This window comes from Miscanthus floridulus, chromosome 9, assembly GCF_019320115.1.
Source record: "Miscanthus floridulus cultivar M001 chromosome 9, ASM1932011v1, whole genome shotgun sequence".
Taxonomy (NCBI): domain Eukaryota; kingdom Viridiplantae; phylum Streptophyta; class Magnoliopsida; order Poales; family Poaceae; genus Miscanthus; species Miscanthus floridulus.
The window spans coordinates 21,965,343-21,980,664 of record NC_089588.1 but is presented as its reverse complement, the minus strand read 5'-3'; the positions used below and the strand labels follow the sequence as shown (position 1 = coordinate 21,980,664).

Below are 15,322 nucleotides of genomic sequence, written 5' to 3'. Positions count from 1 at the left end.
TCGACGGCCGCAAGTCGCCGCTCGCCCACGAAGCCATGGACTCTGGCACGCGCGACGCCATGGACTGCACGCACGCGCACTGTGGACTTGGAAGTGGCAGCCCTTCGTGGCATGGTTAGTTTGTTCTTTAAGATTTTCATCTTCATTTTGATAGAAATTGATCTGATCTGATCATTGATACTGTCCTTGCGTGTAGTGGACGGTGAACATTTGAAGCCTATGGTTGGAATGATATTTGATACACTCACAGATGTGGAGATATTTTATAAATCGTATGCACACGAAGCTGGTTTCTCTGTTCGTGTTGGTCAGCACAAGAAGCAAAATGAGGAAATATTATTCAAGCGGTTTTGTTGTTCAAGGGCAGGGTACAGAAAGGAGATCGTACAAGATGTTAGTGATCAATCCGAAAAAAAGAAAGACACCAAATGTGATGGAAACCAGATGTGGTTGTGAGGCACATATTGTTGTCAAGCTTTGCAGTGACAAGAAGTATCGAATACATTCAATGGTTGAGGAGCACAGCCATGGATTTGTGTCGCCAGATAAAAGGCACTTGCTAAGATCCAACCGTAAAGTTAGTGAGAGGGCAAAGAGTACTTTGTTCAATTGTCATAAGGCTAGCATTGGCACATCCTAGGCATTTCGACTTCTCCAAGTCAGTGACGGTGGATTTCAGAATATTGGTTGCACGCTGAGGGATTTGAAGAACTATTATCGTGACTTGAGGAGCAAAATCAAGGATGCTGATGCACAAATGTTTGTGGGACAACTTGAGCGGAAGAAGGAAGTAAATCCTGCCTTCTTTTTATGGTGGATGAGCAAGGACGACTTGTTCGTGTCTTTTGGGCAGATGCCACATGCACGAAAAACTATAGTGTTTTTGGTGATGTGCTTTCGGTAGATTCAACATATACCACTAACCAATATAATATGAAGTTTGTGCCATTTACTGGAGTCAATCATCACTTGCAAAGTGTTTTCCTTGGGGCAGCATTCTTGGCTGATGAAAAGATCGAGTCATTTGTATGGTTGTTTCAGACCTTTCTTAAGGCTACAGGTGGAGTAGCACCTCATCTAATCATAACAGATGAAGATGCGAGCATGAAGGCTGCTATTGCTCAGATTCTACCAAATACAGTTCATAGACTTTGCATGTGGCATATCATGGAAAAGGTACCTGAGAAGGTCGGGCCCTCCATAAGAGAGGATGACGAGTTCTGGCGTACATTACACAAGTGTGTTTGGGGCTCCGAGAATTCGTATGAGTTTGAGACTCAATGGAATTCTATCATGACAACATATGGGCTCATGGGAAATGAGTGGTTTTCCACAAAGTTTGATATTCGAGAATCATGGATTCCAGCATACTTTATGGACATACCTCTAGCAGGAATCCTTAGGACTACATCACGATCGGAGAGTGCAAATTCTTTTTTAACCGTTTCATTCATCGAAAATTGACCTTTGTTGAGTTTTGGCTAAGGTTTGACACAGCTTTGGAGTGCCAGCGCCAAGAGGAGTTGAAAGCCGACAATGCAAGTCTTCACACCAATCCTAAATTGATGACACCATGGGCCATGGAGAAGCAATGTAGTGCAATATATACACATGAAATTTTCAGTAAGTTTCAGGAACAACTCATAGTTGCAAGAGACCATTGCATTATTCAAGGGATTTCAGAGTCCGAAGATATGAAATTTGTCACCATTAGCAGCCTATCTGGAAGAGAGCGAGTGGTTCAGATGAACAAGTCAAACATGTTTGGTACGTGCTCCTGTAAATTATATGAGTCCTATGGCATCCCGTGCCGTCATATTATACAAGTGCTTAGAGGCGAGAAGCACAATGAGATACCATCGATTTATATTATGAAGAGAAGGGAGAAAAAAATGTAAAAGGTGAGTTTATACGGCTGTTTTGTTTTGTTCTATGAATGTAATGTTTTTCTATGTGCAATAGTGCTGATCAGATCTTTATTTTCACAGAGAAGTGTTCTTCGACGACGAAGGTAACCTTCTGGATGAAAAGGCTGAAGATCCTAAGGAGGTGGCAATGCGAAAAAAAATTCAGATTCACGCAACAAGTTTAAAGATCTTATCCAAATGGCCAAGAACTCTGAACAAGGGATGGAGTTTTTATATTCTAGTTTATCCAACCTTGTAGAACCTCTCCAAAAGATCTTTCCTGCTGCTACAGTTACTAAACAGGATGAGTTTGAATCATTCCTTGGTAGCAAAATTCCACATGAAGTCGAGATACATCCACCAAATGATATCAAGTCCAAAGGGCAGTGCAAAAGAATTAAGAAGAGCAAGGAGAAGAAGGCACCAAGAAAACAGAAGTGTGGAAAATGCAAGCTAGTAGTGGATCATGATGCACGAAATTGCCCAAACAACGTTGTTGGCTGATTGTAAACACCTTTTTGTACTAGTGCTAATTTTCAGTGTGTGAGTTTTGCTGAGTTTTGCTACAATCAGCATGCTCTTTTTGCGATTATTATGTTCTGCTGTCATATGTACTCTAGGAGGTAGCATGCTGATCACTGTATCAGTCCAAAACAGTTGTGACTGTACTCCAGGAGGGATTGCACAATTGATATGCAACATTCTTGCTTCAGAATCTATCCTATGAATCTTCTGGAATTTTAAACTGAAACATTTGACTGTACTCCAGTATGTTTGTTGATTAAAACTATATCTGATGCAGCAAAAGAGAGATTAGAAAACCAATCAGAAAACAAAGATGAAGTATAACTCTATATGAAAAAGAAAACAAAGAATCTGACATTGGCATTTCACAGGGTTACAAAACAATATGACAAGGAGGAATGTAGTACATATTAGCTTTAGCTTTAGACAAATTGGACATCAAAACATCCTTTTGTTCAGGCATTACACACAGAAGGCACAATTGCCATTGGCATTACACAGCACCGAGCAACTGAGATACAGTTTTTACATGTACTTCATGGTCGCAGAACCTGCACTTTCAGGCAACCCTACGCAACCTTGGCTACATCCAAAGTCCCCGAGCAACGCAGAGCCCGACTCGACGAACGAGACCTCGGGACCGGCGAGGAACCGGCGCAGCGCCTCTGACACGGCGTCGTGGCGGGCGAGGTGGAGGCGGGTGGCCGTGGCCCGGCGCGGCGGAGCCTGGTCGTGGTGGAAGCTGGAGCCCCGTGGCGTTGAGGCGGGTGTGGCAGAAGGCCATCTCCATCCGGCGAAGCCTGTGCGGACGGCGAGCACGGGAGCGCGCGGGCGGCGTGAGCGGGCCGGCGGAGGGCACGAGCGCAAGGGGGCGGCTCCTCTGGCGGCCGGCTGGATCGGAGGACCGTCCCCAATCGTGACTCGCGAGACGGGGGAGAAGAAAGAGGGGATCAGCGCGTTGTGACTGAGGGCGTATGGGGTCTTTTTTGCAAAACGGACTGAGCGCTGGCGGGCGTTTTTTTGTAAAATTACCCCACCTCTCTCCCTAGCCATCGGATGGGGATCCTACGATCTTGATTGAAAGTGTGCCAGTTTGCACAGCTTGCTTGGTTTGCACAGGATACGTTCCCTTTCTAATCAAGACAACTTAAAGATTCAGTAAACCAAACAATTTAAAGATTCAGTTATATAATTGCATTTTGCTATAATGTAGATTGCAAGTATTAGGCACTGCAATTTTAGTTCTAAGCATATGCAATATGCTGTTGTTGAACCGTTAGCCTCGTTGTTACTAAATTGTTACTTGTGATTTGTGCTAGAGCTTGTATATTTGTTACTAAATTGCATTTTATATTTGTCATGATTTTGTGGTTGTGTCCTAGTTTGTCATCTATCTTTGTTAATACTGATAAACAAGTCATCCTTGCTGGCTTTACCAGTGTTGTGCATGTCTGCTTCATTTCCCAGTAGCAGTAGGTGCTGATGATGAATGTAGCTTTGGTTTCACTGCCTCACTAGGTTCTCAGGACCACACTGCATCTTTCTTGTGAACCCTATTTGCTTTAGAAAACTGACAGTAAGTGAAAGGTATCTATTTGTCTTCCTTGATTTTTTAGGTTAACACCAGCGGATAGTTTATTGGTCTAGCTGAGATGGTGGGTCGAGTTGATTTTAACAAGACGGTTGAATACTTGCAGCAGAACAAGTGGACTGGTTGGTTTCCTGTCAAGTGGCACATTACGAAGGACATTCCTAACAGCTTGTTGAAGCACATCATTCTTGAGTATAATGAAAACAAACCATTTACCAACAGCAGACACACGCAGGAGGTGAGTTAAGTTGCTTTCAGTTTTTCGCTTATTTTGTCAGTTTCTCCACTGATTGTTGATGGTTTCACATTGTAGTAGAAATTCTTGATATGATGAATCAGGAAGTCAGTACTCTCTTAAGATAAATGGAAAATTGCTATGTCTAACTCTTTTAATGTTGCAGTAGCTAAGTTTTCCCATACTTTTTCTTGGTGTCTCCAGGTTATCTGTCTAACTCTTTTAATTGTTATCTGTGATTTGTGCCAACACATTTCATTTCTGTTTATTGTGGTTTGTGATTTGTTCCAGCCAGACATTGTCCTTGTCTTTCCATAGAAAAAAAAATTGTTATTTGTGATTTGTGCCAACACATTTCATTTCTATTTATTGTGATTTGTGATTTGTGCTAGCGCGGACAACATTTTTTGTCCTTGTCCTTCCATAGAAAAAAATATTATTTGTGATTTGTGCCAACATATTTCATTTTTGTTTATTGTGATTTGTTCCTGATGCTGTAGTGAATTCATCATGCAGGCATCGTCTTGAGGTAGTTCTGCTAGTTCTGCTAGGACTAGTAAAAGAAGGTGAGGAACAACTGCAATAATGTGGTGGTTTGGTTGTTTTTGTTTTGGTTCACCATTTTGTTGTTCTGAATCACTCAGTCTGCTAAACATGCAGGCAGTGTCTTGAGGCACAAAGTGCAGTTCACATGGAGTAACCAAGAGGATAATGCCGAGGTATGTATGTCCAGCCCTAAATTTTGTGAACTTGCTGCTGTTTTTGTTACTCCAAACCAGCTATGTAAATTCATCACTCTTTTTTCCATCTCAGGAGATGCCATTTCAGATGCTTGGTACGAGGTGCTGCATTATTCTCTGTTTGCACAGGGTTTTTAAGTGGTTACATCATTGCTACTTCTACATTCTAGTTTGGATAAAAAATGTGATTTGTGCCGGCACACACCAAATTTTTGTCCTTGCCATTTCATAGAATAAAATTGTTTCTTGTGATTTCTGCTAACACATCTTGAACTTTGTTAATTGTTATTTGTGGCAACACACCCCTTTTTTTGTCCTTGTCATTTGTGCTTTTGTGCTAGCTCACCTTTTCCTTTGTTTATTGTGGTTTGTGCTTGCCCAAGCCAAGTTTATGTCCTTGTCCTTTCATAGAAAAAAAATTGTCTCTTGTGATTTGTGCTAACACTTCATGAACTTTGTTAATTTTGATTTTGTCCTTGCATATCAATATAATACAGACCTCAGAAGCTAAACTCCTCCTTGTTATTTTATGTAGAAGTTTTTCTGTTTTTTGTGCATGATATTTGCTCATGATAATTTCTCTATAATAGTGTACCAGTGTGATCTCCAATAGGTGCATGTGCTTGTGGCAGCTTACTCACATGCAAGAATGGTTGTAGTAGTGTGCTAGTAGGATCTACCAGTGGGTGTAATTGCTAGTTTTTATTGATAATTGCGCGGTCATGTGTTGGGTATCTGCTTCCTCAATGTGGTAACTTGTTTGTGTCATTGTGTGTAAGGTATCATAAGGAACCTGGGCATAGGAAATGGTGATCGAGCAGCATGCCAGGAGCAGCATGCCAGGAAATGGTGATCGAGCAGCATGCCCGTTTTTATTACTAAGCTGTTCCTGGTGCGCCAGTTCTGTTTTCCTGGTTCCATTCTGTATTCGGATTTTTCCTAAGAAAACAGAATACGGGTGGGAAAATATGGATACAACATCGTCCGGAGCAGGATTTTTCGGTTCTGTTTTCATCCCTATCGATAAAGATGAGGATGGTGGTCCAAATGGATCTCTTCTTCTTCAACTGAAGATGAGGAGATCCCATAGATCGTTTCACCCCTATCCTTACCTACCGAGTCAAGTTCGTGGACCAGCGAAGGATTTTATATAATCTACCTGAAAACTGAAAGCAGAAGATATAATTGACAACTGTATGACAGTCACAAATGATTTTTTTTCAAAGCATCCAAATAGGTCCTAAGGCCTACTGTTTCAGGTAATATAAACAAATGGAACCCAAAGGCACAACTGGGAAAACAAAGTAAAGCTCGCGTTGCAAACTTCAGCTAGCAGTTGGTACCTAAGGAATGACATGAGCAGGATTTCAACTGCTAGCTAGCTAGGACATAGATGGCAAGCAGTATTATTGTGATTCCAAATTAACCATTACATGCTGAACCGAATCACTAGTAGAGAACAGACCTTTGATCCTCGGCCAAAATGGGCTCTAGTCCCGGAATTTTTTGCCCCCGGGACTAGAAATACCTTTAGTCCCGGTTGGTGGCTCCAACCGGGACTAAAGGTTCCTGCCCAACGGCTACTGCGCCAGACAGAGGTGGCAGGGACCTTTAGTCCCGGTTGGAGCCACCAACCGGGACTAAAGGTATACTTTTACTCCCGGTTGGTGGCTCCAACCGGGAGTAAAGGTCTACTCCCGGGCCGTGGCTGCGCCCGGGGTTGGAAAGTTACCTTTAGTCCCGATTGGATCTATCAACCGGGACTAAATGTTCTCCCTTTATAAATCGGCCGTCTCCTCCTTCCTCCCCGAGCCCGAGCTCAGCACATTTTGAAGCTCACTGCAGTAGTGTTCTTGCTTCCTCCCTCCCTCCATTGTTCCTCCATCCATTCTTCGATTCCTCCGTCGATTCTTCAGTTGTAAAGGTTACCAATCTCATACTCTCATTTTTTACCATTTTCTTATACCATTTTATTCACTATATATATTTATGGTTCTTTATTGTGGTTTTTTTTCATTTGTAAGCAATTTGAGCTCAAAATCACTTTAAGCTTGCATATTTACATGAAAGAAGGTTAAAGTATATATAAATATAAAGTTAGAAAATAGTTAGAAAATTATAGCAAATCCTTACTAGTTGAACTTGCGGACCGTGTTCAGGTCGGCGAGGATGTTCTCTGCCGAGCGGTAACGGACGTCAAGGAGGAGCTTTGATTCTACGAGGGAGAGCGATAACGGTCGTGGAAGACCGTGTTCCCTTCCTCGTAGAATCGGAGCTCTTCCTTGACCAAGTACGGTGCCGTCCGGTGGAGAAATCCTCGCCGAGCTGATCACGTAAGCAAGGTCAACTAGTACGGATGGTTATTTATTCACATGTCCCGATATCGTCGTAGTAGTCTGTCAATCACCGTACCTAAACGTAGTATATATAAATAAAAACTTAGAAAATAGTTAGAAAATTATAGAAAATCCGTACTAGTTGAACTTGCGGACCGTGTTCAGCTCGGCAAGCATGTTCTCTGTCGAGCGGTAACGGACATCAAGGAGGAGCTTTGATTCTACGAGGGAGAGCGACAACGGTCGTGGGAGACCGTGTTCCCTTCCTCATAGAATCGGAGCTCTTCCTTGACCAAGTACGGTGCTGTCCGGTGGAGAAATGCTCGCCGAGATGATCACGTAAGCAAGGTCAACTAGTACGGATGGTTATTTATTCACACGTCCCGATATCGTCGTAGTAGTCTGTTATGTGTGTACATTCCCATTCTTCTGTTAATTTGCGGAAATATCATATGAATTACTTACCTGCCGCAGTAAAAGACGAGAACACAATGACCATTAAAAATATCATTGTTTAGAGATCTAGATAATTTTATAGTTTGTTAATTTTATTTGTTTATAAAAGAAGAAATTTATAGTGTATTAAAAAATGAGTATAGAGAGTAGATGGCAACTGCTTCCGGGTCCTCGGCCTCTCATGGGTTTCCAAAGCGACTTAGGCCGGGCCTTCCTCTCATTCCATGCGGCAAGTGTCGTGATGAGATGAAGATTGTGATGGAGTACCGAGTGAAGAAGGAGGGTCCCAACAAGGATCGTATCTTCTACAAGTGTCCGGATCGCAATGTGAGTTATTTTATCGTATTTAATGATTATGGTTAGTTTATACCTATTTTCATGATGGTTGTGATTAAAGTTCTAGTTTTTTGTTTTAATTTCAGTGGGATGGCAGTGGACGATGTTCAGGCTTCTACTGGGAGGAAGAGTATGTTGAACTCGTGCAAAAATATCTTGCACAACAGGCAGATACGGCGGCTAATGAGGCAGTGATCCAGTCGAAGAAGCCCAAAGATGTTGCACAATCGGGGGATCTGTCTGTTTTAGTTGAGATTGGTCGCGAAATCCTTGTGCTCCTGAAATGTATTTTAGCTTTAGTTCTTTTAGTGGTAGTTGGGATTGTCTACATTGTAGCGATGCTTTCATAAATTTGTATCTTTTGTGGTGGCACGCATGTTGTATAAATAATTAATTATGATCTAGGTTTTAATATGATATTTATGTCATGTAATGCAGATGAGCCGTCATTGGATGTATAATGCTGATCGCCGCTCACAAGAGTTCATTGACGGCGTGCATTCTTTATTACGTGCGGCCGAGACAAACAAACGCGACGGTTTCATGTGCTGCCCATGTGCCATATGTAAGAATACGGTGGAATATCCTTGCTCAAGGACTCTTCATTCACACTTGTTCAAGTCGGGTTTCATGCCAAACTATATTTGTTGGACAAAGCACGGAGAAACCGGTGTTGTAATGGAAGAAGATGAAGAAGAACAATGGGACGACAATGATATTATTCCTGATGGTGCGTGCTTCAATGATACTGCAATGGGAGAAGCTGAAGAAGAGGTAGCCGCAGAAGATGAGCCGGCTGATGATCTTTGTCAGGTCATTCGTGATGCACAAAGAGAATGTGAAAGTGAAAAGGAGAAGATCAAGTTCGAGCGGATGCTAGAAGATCACAAGAAATTGTTGTACCCAACTTGTGATGCAGGGTAGAAAAAGTTGGGAACCACACTAGAATTGCTGCAATGGAAGGCAAAGAATGGTGTATCTGACAAGGGATTTGGAGAGTTACTAAAAATCCAAAAGAAGATGCTTCCGAAGTACAATGAATTGCCCGCCACTACCTACGAAGCAAAACAAGTTGTCTGTCCTATGGGGCTAGAAATAGAGAAGATACATGCATGTCCTAATGACTGCATCCTATACCGTGGCAAAGAGTACGAGAAATTGGATGCATGCCCGGTATGCCATGCGTCGCGGTATAAGATCAGGCGAGATGACCCTGGTGATGTTGAGGGCGAACGTCCACGTAAGAAAATCCCTGCCAAGGTTATGTGGTATGCTCCTATAATACCACGCTTGAAACGTCTGTTCAGAAACAAAGAACATGCAAAATTGTTACGATGGCACAAAGAAGACCGTAAGGTAGACAATATGTTGAGACACCCTGCTGATGGGTCCCAGTGGAGAGCAATCGATAGAGAATTCCTGGAGTTTGCAAATGACGCAAGAAACTTAAGGTTTGCTTTAAGTACAGATGGTATCAATCCTTTTGGAGAGCAGAACAGTAGTCATAGCACTTGGCCTGTTACTCTAAGTATCTACAACATTCCTCCTTGGTTATGCATGAAGCGGAAGTTCATTATGATGCCTGTGCTCATCCAAGGCCCGAAGCAACCTGGCAATGACATCGATGTGTACCTGAGACCACTTATTGATGAACTTCTCATTTTGTGGAATAAAGAAGGTGTACGTGTGTGGGATGAGTACAAACAGGAACACTTTGATCTGCGAGCATTGTTGTTCGTAACAATCAATGATTGGCCTGCTCTAAGTAATCTTTCAGGACAGTCAAACAAGGGATATAATGCATGCACACACTGCTTCGGTGATATTAGAGGTGTATTCTTGAAAAAATGTCGAAAGGTCGTGTACCTTGGCCATCGTCGATTTCTTCCTGCAAATCACCCCGTAAGAAAGAAAGGTAAGCATTTTAAAGGAAAAGCAGACCACCTGACCAAGCCTCGCAACCGAACCGGTGAGGATGTACTTGATATGGTCAATGATGTGAAAGTCGTCTTTGGAAAAGGACATGGAAGCCAACCTATTCCGAAAGACGCTAACGGTCACGCACCCATGTGGAAGAAAAAGTCCATATTTTGGGACCTACCCTATTGGCAAGTCCTGGAGGTCCGTAGCTCGATCGACGTGATGCACCTGACGAAGAATCTTTGTGTGAACCTGCTAGGCTTTATGGGTGTGTATGGAAAGCCTAAGGACACATTTGAAGCACGACAGGACCTGCGTTGTTTGAGAGAAAGAGACAACCTGCATCCAGAGAAGACAGATGATGGACGCCATTACTTACGTCCTGCTAGCTACACTCTAAGCAAAGAGGAGAAGGAAATCATGTTTGAATGCTTAAACAACATCAAGGTACCATCTGGATTCTCCTCGAATATAAAGGGTATTATAAATGTGACAGAGAAGAAATTCTGTAACTTAAAGTCCCATGACTGTCACGTTCTCATGACGCAATTACTTCCAGTTGCATTAAGAGGAATTCTACCTCCAAATGTACGTCTAGCCACCGTAAAGCTATGTGCATTCCTCAATGCAATTTCTCAGAAGGCAATTGATCCAACTGATCTAGCTAAACTACAGAATGATGTGGTTCAATGTCTCGTCAGCTTTGAGTTAGTGTTCCCTCCTTCTTTGATATTATGACACACCTCCTAGTTCACCTAGTCAAGGAGATTTTCACTCTCGGTCCTGTGTTCCTACACAACATGTTCCCCTTAGAGAGATTCATGGGAGTCCTAAAGAAATATGTTCACAACCGTGCTCGCCCAGAAGGAAGCATCGCCAAGGGCTATGGAATAGAAGAGGTCATTGAGTTCTGTGTTGACTTTATTCCCGACCTTGACTCGATTGGTGTTCCTGAATCGAGACATGAGGGGAGACTAAGCGGAAAGGGGACACTAGGGAGGAAAACATATATTGGTACGGATGATGATTATTTCAATAAAGCGCACTACACAGTTCTACAGAACTCCTCTTTGGTAGATCCGTATATTGAGACACACAAGGATCTCTTACGATCCGAGTTTCCAGGCAAGACTGAAGCTTGGATTACGCATAAGCACATGGAAACTTTCGGCGGTTGGTTGCGAAAAAAATGTCAAGGTGATGAGAGCATCCATGAGCAACTGTATTTATTGGCTATACAACCATCATGGCATATCGTCACATACAAAGGGTACGAGATAAATGGGAACATATTCTACACAGTAGCCCAAGATAAAAGGAGTACCAACCAAAACAGTGGTGTCCGCATAGATGCCACAGACCCGAATGGGAATAAGCAGACATATTATGGACGCATAGATGAAATATGGGAACTAGAATATGCACCTACTTTGAAGATCCCATTGTTCAAGTGCCAATGGGTCAAGGTGACCGGAGGCGGAGTAACAGTAGACAACGAGTATGGAATGACAACAGTAGACCTTAGTAATATTGGGTACAAAGACGAACCATTCGTCCTTGCCAAGGATGTGAATCAGGTGTTCTATGTCAATGATATGTCTACCAAACCAAAAAGAGGGAAAAACGATAATGACTCAACCAAAGAGCCAAAGCGCCACATAGTTCTTTCAGGGAAAAGAGTCATCGTGGGAATTGAGGACAAGTCGGACATGTCAGAAGAATATGAAAAGGATGACCGAATTCCGCCCTTCAAAGTGAACAAAGACCCTAGCATCTTGGTAAATGATGAGGACACTCCATGGTTACGAAGCGATCATAACCAAGGGACATACGTAAAGAAGAAGTTCACTGCTGTGCCCACTTGATGATATAGTGATTTAATATAGTGTGTGTTTGAGATATTATGTAATAATTGTGAATTCAGATGTTTATTATGTCATATTTCAAATTAAATCAATGTTTGATTTGGTGGGATTTCTCTCTCAAAAAGGTAAATTAGGATACTGAGTGATGAAAAATTAAAATATTAACGTTAAAATGATGTGAAAACAAATTTCCTGTCCAAAACCAATAATTTTAATAATTTTAATTAAACACTACATTTTTGCATTAACGAAATAATAAATATTAGTTACATTATGTTTTATAATTCTAACAAAAAATAAAAAAAGTTAGGTTATCGATTTTTCCTATGTGCAATAAACAAAAATAAAATTCATATTTTTAACAAAATAATTTTATGCCTTTTATTTAATTTACTATGTATTTAATAAAAACTATTGCATTTCTATTGTATTTAACAAGACTATTGCTTAAAACAGGCGGGAAACGAAACTGCAGGCCACCTTTACTCCCGGGTGGGAAGCCCACCCGGGAGTAAAGGTGGGCTGCAGTTTCGTGGCCCGCCAAAAAAAGCCTTTACTCCCGGTGCGTGTTACCAACCGGGAGTAAAGGTATACCTTTACTCCCGGTTGGTAACACGCACCGGGAGTAAAGGAACCTTTACTCCCGGTTGGTAATACGCACCGGGAGTAAAGGGTTTTTACTCCCGGTTGGTGGCTGGCACCGGGAGTAATTCTCCTCTGCTATATAACCTCCAGCGCCTGGCAGATCGATCTGCTCGTCTTCTTCCTCGTCGAACACCGCCGCCCGGCCTCTTCTTCGACCTCGCGCCGCGTCCGTTCGCCTTCCGTGACACCGGCGCCGCCGTCTTCTTCCTCGTGCGGCCTCCACCGCGCGCGCCCGTGCCCCTCCTCCGCGCTTGCCCGTGGCCCTCCACCGCGCCCTCCTCCGCGCCCGAGGCCCTCCACCGCGCGTTGCCCCACCGCGCCGGCCCGAGGCCCTCCAGTTCGTACACTGCCGAGCTTCGAGGTGATATATTCGTCGATCTCTTTGTACATTCGTCCGAGCCCTCCACTGCCGAGTTATAGATCACGTCGAAAACTACAACTTTGGTGTAAGCCATGTCAACGGTCGAGGTCGATTGAAAATTCCAAATTTTGAATCACAAAATCTATAGAAACTAAAAATGAATATTTGGAACTCTAAATGATTTTAAATAAAAATATATCTTAAGGCAAGTTTTGAATATTTGGAACTCTAAATGACAAGTATAATTAAGGATCACCAATGAAATTACTTTAGAAATTAATTAGATCGATGTAAATCCATGGCTTGTATAATAAACACGCTATATATTATTTGGAAACAACGCTACGAACCATCCGCTAATGTTTGTTAACGAAATTTTATCCAAATATATTCATGTAGGGTCTTTTTTTTTGAAGGATTTGTTGTAGGATATATAATGGTCAAATAGGAACTCAATTTTGATACCCAGTTTATAAACTAAGCGTTTTTTAGTTTATCAAAAATATCACATGTTTCTTCATTTGTGAACTTTGAATATACAGATATAATATATTAATGTTGCTAAAGTAATATGAGCATTACATATTTTTTTCCGGGAAGACTATCTTCAAACTTTATATCATAGCATCAGAGATCGCCTGTAGAAGAAGAAAATAAATTCTTATCATTTCGGAAATAGTAATGGTTATATGAGCAATAAGACACGTATACTTACATTTCATAATGGCTTATACTTATATTATTAACATAGAATTTTCTCATATGATGAATGACTACATGGTTGATCACATGGTACATAGGATCACAACATCACGCACCGACACCGCCCCGGCCCGCCTCACGTCGTCGTCGTCGTCAGCACGCCGGCCCGCCTCACGTCATCGTCGTCAGCACACCGGCCACCGCGCCGACACGTATATATACGTCATTTGTATTCATATGCATTTCGTCCATGCGTTTCTATGTATACGGCGGAGCACCGCCGCCCTCGTTCACCCATGTGTACAGACATATATACGGCGGAGTGGAGCACCGCCACTCTTGTCACACCGCCCTTTCTCGTGCCCTAATTCGCCCTAGTACCGACGTAGTTCGTCCTAGTGTGGCGAATTGCGTCCGTGATCGAGGGGCAAGATTTAATAATGCATATTGTTTGTAGATTTTACGCATGTAATAAGCAAAGATTTGACGTACTATATATTGGTTTTGTTTTTTGAAGCTAGATGGCCGACCCGAGAAATATGGATGAGGAGGAGTTGATGATGAATTTGATCAACACTGGCACTCAAGTTGCCGGCGATGATGGTGCTAAAAATAACGTGCAAGAGGATGTAGATGACGGGAGTCAGTACTTAGCTCTTGAACAAAATGAGCAACAACATATTGGCCAAGTATATATTTTTTATTATTAGCTATATATATATATTATCATATGTCTTATGTGTGCTCATGACATTAAAAATAATGTTTATGTTTTGTAGCCCTCTGGATCGATATCAACAACTACAACGAAGAGTAAAAATGTTCGAGGTCCCAAAAAGCCATTGGAGGGTCGCTTCATCATCTCGGAGTTCAATGTGGATACAGGAGAACCGGGGGGGCCGAATAAAATGAAATTTGTGCACCACTGTGGTTACCTTGTACGGGACCGGCTCCCGATTAGTACCCGTGAATGGAAGAAGAAGACCAATGCTCCTCATATCAGTTTTGTCTCCGATCGTGACAAGGCGTTAATTTGGAATGATGTCTTGGTACATTTCACGCTCCAAACAGATGATTATGATGATATAATAGATGGTGATGAATTGAAGGAGCGAGTTAGGGATTGGGCAATGAAGAAGATGGCCACCCAGTTTCAGACTTGGAAGAAACACCTATACACGACGTATGTCAAGAAGAACATAGCACCAGATTTTACTGTCCCAGGCCCGATCTCAAAGCAGAGGCCCTATTGGGATGAGTTTGTACAGTACAAGACTTCAGAAGAGGGTGTGAGTCGGGTGATAAAGAACCAACGTAATGCCCAACAGAAGACATACCACCATACCTTGGGATCAGGTGGCTACCCGACTGCCATTAAGAAGTGGAACAAAATGGAAGCAGACCTTCTTGCCAAGGGTATCAGACCAGAATCACTCGAGTGGGGAGAACGTGCAAAGAATTGGTTTTTCGCTCATGGGGGAACACTAGACCAGGAGACAGGGAAGTGCGTTTATGGCGCAAGACTGCAAGAAGCAGCAGAAAGATTGTTTTATGCTCAGAGAGCTGCTGCTAGTGGTGAGTTCAGGCCCAACAGAGAGAAGGATGAGCTGACATACGCCATCGGGACTATTGAACATGGTGGCCGAACTAGAGGCAAAGGAAGTGTCTCGTGGGAGCATGGATTCCCTCAGGACAGACCTTCC

General features: G+C 42.5%; 1 pseudogene; it reads left to right on the top strand.

Annotated features, from left to right (window-relative positions):
• Positions 1-1,006: 1,006 nt before the first annotated feature.
• LOC136483192 (protein FAR-RED IMPAIRED RESPONSE 1-like) lies at positions 1,007-2,411 on the top strand (annotated as a pseudogene).
• Positions 2,412-15,322: the final 12,911 nt, after the last annotated feature.